The sequence below is a fragment of the Neoarius graeffei genome, chromosome 2 (genome assembly GCF_027579695.1).
Source record: "Neoarius graeffei isolate fNeoGra1 chromosome 2, fNeoGra1.pri, whole genome shotgun sequence".
Taxonomy (NCBI): domain Eukaryota; kingdom Metazoa; phylum Chordata; class Actinopteri; order Siluriformes; family Ariidae; genus Neoarius; species Neoarius graeffei.
The window spans coordinates 28,107,329-28,119,684 of NC_083570.1; the positions used below are offsets into that span (position 1 = coordinate 28,107,329).

At 39.0% G+C, this 12,356-nt stretch overlaps 1 protein-coding gene across 3 annotated transcripts in view; it reads left to right on the forward strand.

Moving 5' to 3' along the window:
• Window positions 1-263: 263 nt before the first annotated feature.
• Window positions 264-12,356, forward strand: part of phactr1 (phosphatase and actin regulator 1) — a 46,227-nt gene continuing 34,134 nt past the window's right edge. For all 3 annotated transcript variants that reach the window (XR_009654053.1, XR_009654052.1, XM_060914049.1), the window contains exon 1: window positions 264-359. The gene's annotated coding sequence lies outside the window, so the exon portion shown is untranslated. The remainder of the gene's footprint in view (window positions 360-12,356) is intronic.

Below are 12,356 nucleotides of genomic sequence, written 5' to 3' on the forward strand. Positions count from 1 at the left end.
GATGCTGCATGAACCTGCCTCTCCCATTTGACATTGCTGAGAATTTGCTTGCGTTAATGCACGGTGTTGATGTTGGTGTCTTTCAAAAAGGGGGTCGCCATGTCTAGCTGTGTACATTTTTAGTAATATTTACACCCCACCTCGCTCCACCCCCCTCTCCGCCCCGCCCCGCCCCCTCCCCGCTCCCTGTCTCTCGGTATCTCCGGTTCCTGCAGCACTTCTGGGAGCGCGAGCCTCAATGGCGGCGTCTGTCAAGGAGGACGATGCTGATGTCGACCGGCGGCCCATCCGGAGAGCTCGATCTAAGAGTGACACCCCCTACCTCACCGAGACCAGGCTCTCATACACCCTGCAGACAGGTAGGACGTGCAGCAGACACGTAGGTGGAGCTATGCATGCATGCATATATGTGTGTATATATGTGCGCGAGACATCAAACAGAGCCCTCACTTTGCATCACTGCAGTGTTGATGCTTTGCTCTGCGTTGCAGTGTTAGTGTGAAAAGCTCTCTCACACCAGCACTGATCCACGGGTTTCACTCGAAAGCATGATGCCTTTACAGAGCAGCTGTCCAGGTCTGACAGGACACACAGCTTTGTGTTGATGTTATGGCATGGTCTGATACAGCAAGTTTTTTTGAAATGCCTGGTTACTGTTAATAATAATAATAAACCCTGCACAATTTGAGTGAAGGTAAATTTACAGGGGAAATGGACTACAACCTGAGATGACTTTAGTCCAGGTTGATTTTACACTGCCTTCTAAATCAGTCAGTCAGCCAGTGCCTGGTTATTGCAGAAGAAATCCTATATCCTTCACGCCCATGCCTGACAAAACTCTGGTCAAATCTAGTGGATTGTTTGCACCAAATGGTTACATCATTTAAAAAACCCTCAAACCTGCCTGTAACCAGGGTTGCCATGGTGATTTGACATCCATGCCTTGCCAAACTTCCAAAGCTTTGTTGCTGAGATTTTACTACCCCCCCCCCCCCAAAAAAAAAAAAAGTGTGTTCCTGCATTCTGTGATTTCAACTATACTGTATATAGCCTGGGCGGCATGGTGATGTAGTGGTTAGCCCAGTGGCCGACGAGGGCCTTTCTGTGTGGAGTTTGCATATTTTCCCCATGTCTGCGTGGGTTTCCCCCACAGTCCAAAGACATGCAGGTTAGGCTAATTGGTGGCTCTAAATTGACCGTAGGTGTGAATATGAGTGTGAATGGTTGTTTGTCTCTGTGTGTCAGCTCTGTGATGACCTGGTGACTTGTCCAGGGTGTACCCCGCCTCTTGCCCATAATCAGCTGAGATAGGCTCCAGCTTGCCTGCGACCCTGTACAGGATAAGTGGTTACAGATAATGGATGGATGTGTATATAGCCTTGATTCTCAACTTTTTTGGACTGCTTTAATTCAGTTCAGTTTTACTTCAACTCTACAAATATTATGTTTATTATTTAAATGTGTACATCCATCTATCCGTCTGTTATCTATACTGCTTATCTGTCAGGGTCGCGGGGGAACTAGAATCAATCCTAGCTGTCATTGGGTTCACCCCGGGCAGATTGCCAATCTATCGCAGGGCTAACACAGAGACGAATGACCATCCACACTCACATTCACACCTATGGGCAATTTAGAGTAGCCAGTTGGCCTAATCCTCATGTCTTTGGACTGTGGGAGGAAACCAGAACACCCAGAGGAAACCCACAGAGGCACAGGGTGAACATGCAAACTTCACACAGAAAGGCCTCAGTCAGCCACAAGGTTCAAACCTTCTTACTGTGAGGTGACAGTGCTAACCACTGCACCACCATGCCACCCTTAAATGTGTACATGTTAAAGGTTTTGGCTATTTATTTAAATCATAGATTTTCTTTTCCACCAACAGAGCACACTGGATCAAAGTTAACATGATACTGTTATCAGGTCTACTTGTTTTTGAGTTATCGAGATTTAATGCTCATAGTGACCAGTCAAACAGGGGAATAACTATCAGAACTCAAGAGTATATAAGATGTAGATAATTTTAAGTTGTGATTTTCACCACTGTAGTGATTCAAAAGCATAACTGGCTATTCCTCATGTACCACTGGAGGTTTCTGGATCCCAGTTTGAGAACCATTGGAGGCAGCAAGTAGTAAACCAAGAGCAAATATACACTGTATGGCCAAAATTATGTGGACACCTAACTGTCGCACCTACAGCTGTGGTCAAAAGTTTACATACACTCATCATGGGTATGAATGTCATGGTAATTTTGGGTTGTTAATGATTTCCTTGAACTGTTCTTTTTCCAGGGTGGAATGGTTGAAGATGTATGCTGTACAAAGAATAATAATTGAGTGCACAAGTTTGAATTTATTTTGGATTTTCTCTAATCCACACAGGGTCAAAATTATACATACAGGCTCAAGTACATTACATACATACATACATTCACTTAAGTCTGTTAATAAGTGGTGCTGAAGGTTTTACAATGTCTTTTAACTTGACAAGGCCAAGGCCTATTAACTTCTTGTTAGTGATCATGATTGACTACAACTGGTAGTTTCTATTTGCCAGCATAAAAAGGATTTGTTTGACAGCACTCATTGGATTGACCAATACTCAGAACCATGGGAAAGTCCAAGGAATTCAGTGAAGATCTAAGAAGGAGAATTGTAGATTTACACAAGTTCTACACAGCTCTGCTCCAAAATCTAGTGGAAAGCCTTCCCAGAAGAATGGATGCTGTTAAAAAGGCAATCTAAATCTGGAATGGGATGTTTTAAAAACTACATGTCCACAAATGTCCACAAACTTTTGGCCATCACTTAAACTTATTTATGATCGGAAAAACATGTAACACATTTCAAAGGCTAGATGCATGGTTGAAGTCCTCATCAGTTTCTAGATCAAACAGAATGCCTGTCTAGCAGGGCTGCTATCTATCAGTACATAATGAATATTCTCTGCTAGTGTTTGACATATATTTTTCTACTCTGACTATAAAAATATCAGTGCAATGCAAGGGCAATGGCATTAGTCTATTTTACTTACCTAGTAGGAGCCTTGTTTAAAATGTTTGTGCATTAGTGCCATGATGCTATTTTATTTTATACTCGTACTGGAAAATCTACTTCAGTTTTAACATTTATGTCCTACTTTTTTTTTTTTCTTGTTGCTGTCATCATTTAAAGTTCCATTTGTGCAATATGTCCTTTCTTTTGTGGTGCTTGACTAAACATCACGGTGTTTTTAATCATACAGGACCAGTCAAAAGTTTGGATGCACCTACTTATTCATAGGTTTTTCTGTAATTTGACTATTTTTTACATTGTAGAACAATACTGAAGACATCAAAACTATGAAATAACATTTGGAACATATATGGAATTATGTGGTAAACAAAAAAAGTGTTAAAATGTTTCATATTTTAGATTCTTCCATGTATTCATCATTTACCTTGATGCACACTATTGGCATTATCTTAACCAGCTTCATGAGGTTGTCATCTGGAATACTGTATATAGCCTGGGTGGCATGGTGATGTAGTGGTTAGCCCAGTGGCCGACAAGGGCCTTTCTGTGTGGAGTTTGCATATTTTCCCCATGTCTGCGTGGGTTTCCCCCACAGTCCAAAGACATGCAGGTTAGGCTAACTGGTGACACTAAATTGACCGTAGGTATGAATGTGAGTGTGAATGGTTGTCTGTGTCTATGTGTCAGCCCTGTGATGACCTGGCGACTTGTCCAGGGTGTACCCCGCCTTTCGCCCATAGTCCACTGGGATAGGCTCCAGCTTGCCTGTGACCCTGTAGAACAGTATAAAGCGGCTACAGATGATGAGACCTGTCTTGGAAAAAGTTCCTTCCTTCCTTCCATCCATCCATCCATCCATCCATCCATCCATCCATCCATCCTCTGTAGCCGCTTATCCTGTTCTATAGGGTACCAGGCAAGCTGGAGCCTGTCCCAGCTGACTATGGGCGAGAGGTGGGGTACACCCTGGACAAGTTGCCAGGTCTTGGAAGAAGTTAATTAGTGGAATTTCTTGTCTTGTTAATGTATCTGAGACCATCAAACAGTAAATAATAAAAATACATTAGACCTGTTCCACAATTGTAGTAATCCATATTATGTCAAGAACCGCTCAACTAAGTAAAGAGAAACAACATCCATCATTACTTTAAGATGTGAAGTGACCTTTAATTAATAAAAATAAAGACAAACCATTGAATTAGGTGTGTTCAAACTTTTGACAGGTACTGTATGTGGGCAGTAAAAAATGATCGGCGAATATAGACAAAGCACACAGCTAATATGACTGTGTGTGCATTTGTTTTTGCTTGTATCATCCCTCTATTTCAGAAGTTATTTTTATCAGAAATAAGTTGGTATGGCTTAACCTTTTTTTTTTAATTAAAATTTTTTTTTTTTGCTGCAGTACCTGAGCGAACTAGTCTTTTGTGACCTGCCACATCTATTTCGATTAAAGATGCAGGCTATTTGTTGGTACCTCAAATAGTTTCAGCTACAGCAGGGGCAGAGCCTTCTCTTACAAAGCCTCACAGTTATGGAACAGCTTTCTGAATATTGTTCGGGACTTGGATGAAATCTCAATGTTTAAGTCTAGGTTGAAAACATATTTGGTTAGTCAAGCCTTTTGATAATTGACTTTTCTAAGCTTTTATGTGTTGTGTTGCAGCCTTATTGTCTAATGTTTTAAAATTGTAAGTAACAGTTTTTCTTTCTGTTGATAATGCTAATTGGTTGACTAGCTTCATACTTGACTGTGCATATGAAAGGAAACAAAAATTTGAGAAGTTGTCTTAAAATGAGAGAAGTACAGGGAACTTTTGAACCTGTAAGACTCAAGATAGCCGAGATATTTCTGTACCATACATTTGTTTGATGCTGGTTAGTCAGAGATTAAAGCTACTTTGTAATCTTAACAAATTTAAACCTGAAATTAAGCTGAATCAACTTTCTGGAATAATTTGTGAATATTTAAACATGTACTCCTACATGATTCTGATCCACGTTGACATGATTGTATCATATAATTGCTGCAGATTTGTCATGCTACAACCCTCCAGTTTTACCGCATCCCAAAGCTGTTTAATTGGATTCAGATCAGGTGACAACAGAGGTCACTGAAGTACACTGAACTCATTGAACCAATTTGAAATGACTCGTGCTATTTGATGCAGCACATTATATAGAAATAGTAGTGGAAAATTCTAAAGGGATGCATATCGTCAGAAATGATACTCTGTGTCGTTCAATTAATGGCTTGACTGGTGTTAAAGAGCTCAAGATAACATTCCCCACACCATTGCATTATAACCCCCAGCTTTTTCTGAAATACCCCATCCCACCTGGCACCAACAACCATGCCACGGTCAAATTCACATCTGAGAACACATTTCTTCCCCCAATTCTGTTTGATGTGAATATAAACATCAGCTCTTGACATCTATCTGTGTGAGTTTATGCATTGTGTTGCTGCTACATGATTGGCTGATTGGATAATTGCATGAATGAGCAGGTTTATATGAATGCAGTCATTTTACTATGGTATTGTTTCATTAGTAACAGCTAAGGACTTGTATATAGGATGTGCCACATTGTCTAAAACTAATAGTACATAGTGAAATGCAAATCGAGTTAATTTATGTACATAACACTCTGACAGCAAATTAATATGTCAAGGAACACCTCTGCTCAATCTCCAAGAGAAGAGTCTGCAAAATACAACAGAAAATTACAGATCAGTCTCCTCTCTCAATGGCATCTTCCCCAATGTGGCAGTTCAGCTACCAATATTAAAACCAACTATGGGCCTGTCTCCTTTTGGTATGGAATGTTACCCAGGACATTTGTGAAATTTAAGAAGGACAAGATGTCTACATTTTCTGAGGCTCTGGATAAAATTGCCAGTGGTCTGGACAGCCACTAAAGAATGACCAAAACACAGCAATGACTGAAGGTTCACATTGTTGCCCTGGAGTGTGACCTAGTCGAGGCAGAAACAAAATTAGATGCTAATGCCTGTTCAACTAGACAACACAAAGAACTGGAGCAGATGGGACAACATAAATCCTGATCATAGTTCCTCAACTTACCGGAAGGGTTGAAGCAAGAGAAACTCACTGAATACTTTAAGACATGGCTGCCAGCAGTGCTCAGGCTTATCAGAAAGGGTGCATCAATCATGATTGTGCTCATCAAACTGTTTGTCCCTGGTGGTGATGATCAAACTGATGGCCTCAATTTATTTGACACTTAGAAGATATAGAACCCTAAAGAGAAATATTTCACCACACGACTTATCAAGAATTGATTATCTCTTTAATTCAGGATTTGGCCAAAAGATGCTGTCACTTTTTTCTTTCATGACCTCTCATGAACATGGTATAGCCAGACTTTTTATAATTGGGTTATTCATAGCCTGAGGTTAGAGGGTTATTAATGGCATGGGGTTAGTCCAATGGCCTGAGTAAGCTTTCCATTGGACATTAAAAAGAATACATATAAGAAACATTTTTTGTCATCTAGCAAGCTACAAAAAAGTCATAGCTAATATGATTAGGCTACATCTTATAATGTCCACTAACATTATGAATCCAATTGTTATTAATAACAGTTTGACAAACTACAATGTTATGACTCCAAATAACAAATATTCCTCCAAACAGTGTGTTCACACTTGCCACAATCCTGACCACTGGATAATTACAGTGTGAACCTTCCATTATTATTTACACTAGCCTATCATAGTTGTTCAGTTTTGCATTATATTACATATAGGTTAACTACACTAACAGCAACAATAACTAGAAATCTGAAATTGTCACTGACAATTTCAAGTGTTCATCTATTTCAAAAGTAAACTGACAACATTCATGTAAACAGCCTCATGCTATTTGCCTTGCAACATTCACCTCACGAATCACTCCACAGACAGTTACCCTACACAGACACACAATTCTGTAATGTTACTCTTCTTACAATACATTTACACTACATCCAATCTGCACTTTCACTGCACTATTTACCGGTTACACTTTTAAAAAGCCTGACGACAACTTCTCTTCTTATATATTGACAACCAAATCTGATACAGTTGTCTTTTTAAAGAGAACTTTCTTGTTATATATCATTGTATATACAACCCCAATTCCAAAAAAGTTGGGACACTCTGTAAAACATCAGTAAAATCAGAATGCGATAATTTTGCAAATCATGGAAACCCTATATTGCATTGAAAATAGTACAAAGACAACATATCAAATGTTGAAACTGAAAATTTTTATTGTTTTTTGAAAAATATATGCTCATTTTGAATTTGATGTCAGCAACACGTTTCAGAAAACTTGGGACAGGGACAACAAAAGACTGAAAAAGTTGTGTAATGCTAAAAAAAAAGTAATTTGGTTAATTGGCAACAGGTCAGTAAAATGATTGGGTATAAAAAGAGCATCCCAGAGAGGCGGAGTCTCTCAGAAGTAAAGATGGGGAGGGGTTCACCGCTCTGTAAAAGACTGCTTGGGCAAACAGTGCAACAATTTAAGAATAATGTTCCTCAATGCAAAATTGCAAAGAATTTGGGGATCACATCATCTATGGTACATAATATCATTAAAAGATTCAGAGAATCTGGAGAAATCTCTGTATGCAAGAGACGAGGCTGAAAACTGGCATTGGATGCCTGTGATCTTCAGGCCCTCAGGCGACACTGCATTAAAAGCAGGCACATGTCTGAAGTGGAAATCACTGGATGGGCAGGAACACTTCAGAAAACCATCATCTGTGAAAACAGTTCATTTCTGCATCCACAAATGCAAGTTAAAACTAGATATAAACAATATCCAGAAACACAGCTACCTTCTCTGGGCCCGAGAGCTCTTTTATGATGGACTGAGGTGAAGTGGAAAATTGTCTCAAGGTCTGATGAATCGAAATCTGAAATTCTTCTTAGAAATCTTGGACATCACGTCCTCCAGGCCAAAAAGGAGAGGGACCATCTGGCTTGTTATCAGTGCACAGTTCAAAAGCCAGCATCTGTGATGGTATGAGGGTGCATTAATGTACGTGACACTGGGTAGCTTGCACATCTTGGAAGGCATCATGAATGCTGAATGATGTATATATGTTTCAGAGCAACATGCTGCCATCAAGACAAAATATTTTTCAGGGAAGGCCTTCCTTCTTTCAGCAAGACAATGCCAAACTGCTTTCTGCACATATTAAAACTGCATGGTTCTGTAGTAAAAGAGTCCGGGTGCTAAACTGGCCTGCCTGCAATCCAGACCTGTCTCCCATTTAAAACATTTGGTGCATTATGAAGCTCAAAATATGACAAAGGAGACCCGAACTGTTGAGCAACTGAAATTGTGTATCGTGCAAAAATGGGACAACATTTCTCTTTCAAAACTACAGCAATTGCTCTCCTCAGTTCCCAAACATTTACAGAGTGTTGTTAAAAGTAGAGGTGATGCAACACAGTGGTAGACTAGACATGCCCCTGTCCCAACTTTTTTGAAACGTCTTGCTGACATCAAATTCAAAATGAGCACGTTTTTCAAAAAACAATAAAATTTCTTAGTTTCAACATGTGATCTGCTGTCTTTGTACTATTTTCAAAGAAATATAGGGTTTCCATGATTTGCAAATTATCACATTTTTGTTTTTATTTACAGTTTACACAGTGTCCCAACTTTTTTGGAATTGGGGTTGTAAACTCCATCTGTTTGCCATTTATTTCCATTACAATATGCACTGAAGATTGTGTTTACTCCCTAAAGTATCTGTACATGTAAACAGCTGATGAAATTAGTGCATTAAAAACGGAAAATGATCTACCTGACTTTGAGAAGTAGGTCAAAAGTCAAATCTGACAGTTGATTCAGGTTCAATGGGTATATATTTTGGAGTAGTTTACTATAGCATGTTATCAGCCAAAAACATTATTTCATGGGGAAAATTACATTTTTGTCACTTTTGATAATTTTTCAGACTTTTGACCTTGACTTGAAAATATTCGAGAAACATGCGATTTGACCGTATGAATAAAAGGAGCATATGTAAATTATATATAGTGAATAATACATTTCATTTATGTAGAGGTAATAGTTTTGGCTAAAAGTAGAGAAAACACCAATGCAAAGTTTTAAGTGATAACCATCACATTTGGGGAATTTTTGTCATTTTTAGATATAGCTTTTGATTAAAATATATCAATTTGTCAATAATCTACAAAAGAATATGCACTAAAGAAAAAATACAAGGTCATTGTATATAAATAAACTATTTTTATGATTTTTTTGAAAATAGTACAGTCAGAAACAGGAATGACCTTTTAACATCTAAAATGTGATCTGAAAGGTCACATTTGACACTTGGTTCTGGTAGAATGGGTAGATGTTTGGGGTAGTTCACTTTTGCATATTATAAGCTAAAATCAATATTTCATGGTGAAATGGTTATGTTGACCATTTTCGCAAATGTGCAAAATACATTAAATTAAAATCTTCAAAGACTGATAAAAACGAAAGAAGAACCTGCACTGGTCCAGAGCAAATGACACCTTTTGGCACCATTGGTGTTTTTGAACATGTTGTGGTTTTGGCTATTTAGGAAACAAACTGTTTTTAATCGCGGTCCAGAATGCGTCACTTTCCGCTTGACTGGCATCAAAAGGTTTTTGCACAGGAAAGGAGCACATCATTTGTTTATATAAAATCTAGGGGAAAATCCTTATATTTTTTGCAGATATTGTAATAAATGAAATGACATTTTCAACAAAAAACACGTAAAATGTGCTCTGTGACCTTGAAAAATAGTTCAAGGTCACTCATCTTGGGTCAGTGAGCTTCCGTTGTCTGTGGCTACCAGCGGTTAAAATTTTGTCCAAAACCGAACAACTTTTGGAAAAAATAAATAAATAAAAAATAAATCTTACTAAAAACAATGGTGTGAATCTATGAAATAGATGAAGACTAATAATAATGTCTTACTGAGGTGGCTTTAGCTGCGCCCACGCTTATCACTTGTGGTTGAACCCTACCTTATTGTTTCTGGTAATGTTAGAGGAGTAATGTTTTTTCCCTGTTAATGAAACCCCTGGTATATCAGCATCAAGTTTGTGGGAGTGTACAAAGGCTCAAGTATAGCTTCTTCCCTCAGGCGATGATGATCCTCACAACAGCAGGCATTAACTGATGCTGGCTTTTTCTAGCTCAATATACTGAACCTCTCTATGCAACTACAAATACAATGTACATGTAGATACAATATAGCATTCTCATCATTTTATATTTGTGTATTTATCCCTATTTTACTGTAAAAATATTTATGGGCTATTTATGGGTCTTTTTGCACCCTTTGCATGTAATTTTATTAATGTAAGTCTCTAAATTGTGCAACACCCTTTTTATATGCAACTGTCTTGGTTGTTGGTTTGTTGTTTTGTGTGTTGTCTCTGTATGTTTCTTGTATACACTTTGCTAGTTGTAGGAGCCTGCTTGAAACAGCAAATAAACCAGGAGGGCTTCTATCTCAGTTGGGTAAAAGTAGGAGAGAATCTAACAATTTGATCAACTAACGCTAGCACAGGAGTTTAAAAAAAGGATATCGTTAAGACTCCATGGACTCGCCATGATTCCATGATATTCTGAGTATTGGCTGGAGCTTTTAGAAAAACAAATCTTCTGATATATTTTCCCTTCATATTTTCTTTCCAAATTCTCCATCTTTTTTTCTTTACAATACACTCCATTCTGTACCGTGCATATTTGCCATTTTACAACATTATATCCTCTTGAGGGCGGCACGGTGGTGTAGTGGTTAGTGCTGTTGCCTCACAGCAAGAAGGTCCGGGTTCGAGCCCCGTGGCCGACGAGGGCCTTTCTGTGCGGAATTTGCATGTTTTCCTCGTGTCCGCGTGGGTTTCCTCCGGGTGCTCCGGTTTCCCCCACAGTCCAAAGACATGCAGGTTAGGTTAACTGGTGACTCTAAATTGACCGTAGGTGTGAATGTGAGTGTGAATGGTTGTCTGTGTCTATGTGTCAGCCCTGTGATAACCTGGCGACTTGTCCAGGGTGTACCCCGCCTTTCGCCCGTAGTCAGCTGGGATAGGCTCCAACTTACCTGCGACCCTGTAGAACAGGATAAAGCGGCTAGAGAGAGATGAGAGATCCTCTTGACTCATTGCTTTCCTTCCTTATTACCTCCACCAAGGAGGTTATGTTTTCGGTAGCGTTGGTTTGTTTGTTTGTTTGTTGGTTTGTCTGTTAGCAACATTACGGAAAAAGTTATGAACGGATTGCTCTGAACTTTTTTCCAGAGGTGTGACTGGGCACAAGTAACAATCCATTAAATTTTGGCGGTGATCCGGATCAACTTCTGGATCCCGGATATTTTTAAAGGATTCTTGGCGGAGGTCTGCGCTCTCCGAGTGCTTTTCTAGTTTACCCTTGTTTCTTAGAAGACATTTATGTAATAGAGCCTATCCTCCTGAAAAGGGAAAAAATATTTCTCAAATACAGAGAAATTTGAATTTTCAATTTCCAATTCCCTGTTATTGAGCACGGTTCAGTCATTTATATTATTGTCACTGCAGTAAAGAACTTTACACTCACCAGCCACTTTAATAGGAATTGTTCTTGATTCAACATTTCCTGTTCTTGGCTGGCAGGAGTAGAATCCAATGTGGTCTTCTGTTGTTGCATACCGAGATGCTTTTCTGCTCACCACGGTTGTAAAGAGTTGCTGTGAGTTGCTGTGAGTCCTTCATGGCAGCTCGAACCAATCTGGCCATTTTCCTCTGACTTCTCTTATCAACAAGGCGTTTCCACCCACAGAACTATCGCTCACTCTGTTTTTTATTTTTTGCATGATGTTTTTTTTTCTGTGTAAACTCTAGAGACTGTTGTGTGTGAGAACCCCAGCAGTTTCTGAAATACTCAAACCAGTCCATCTGGCATACCACAGTGAAAGTCACAGAGATCACAAATTTCTGCTGTTTGAACATTAACTGAAGCTCTTGATTTGTATCTGCATGATTTTATGCATTGTGCTTCTGTCAAGGGACTGGCTGATTAGATAACTGCATAAAACAGCAGGTGTGTGGGTATTCCTAATAAAGTGGCCAGTGAGTGTATTTCATGAATTTTATGAAATGCTGCAATCTGTTTGCAAAATGGAAGAAAGAAGTGGGTTCATTTTTCAACTTGGCCATGCCATGTATGATATAATTGTCATTTTGATTGGGACTTAAAAAGGAAGCCATGATTAAGTCAAGTTGATTTTGTATAGCGCTTTTAACAAAAGACATTGTCGCAAAGCAGCTGTACAGAAAATTAAAGACTTTAA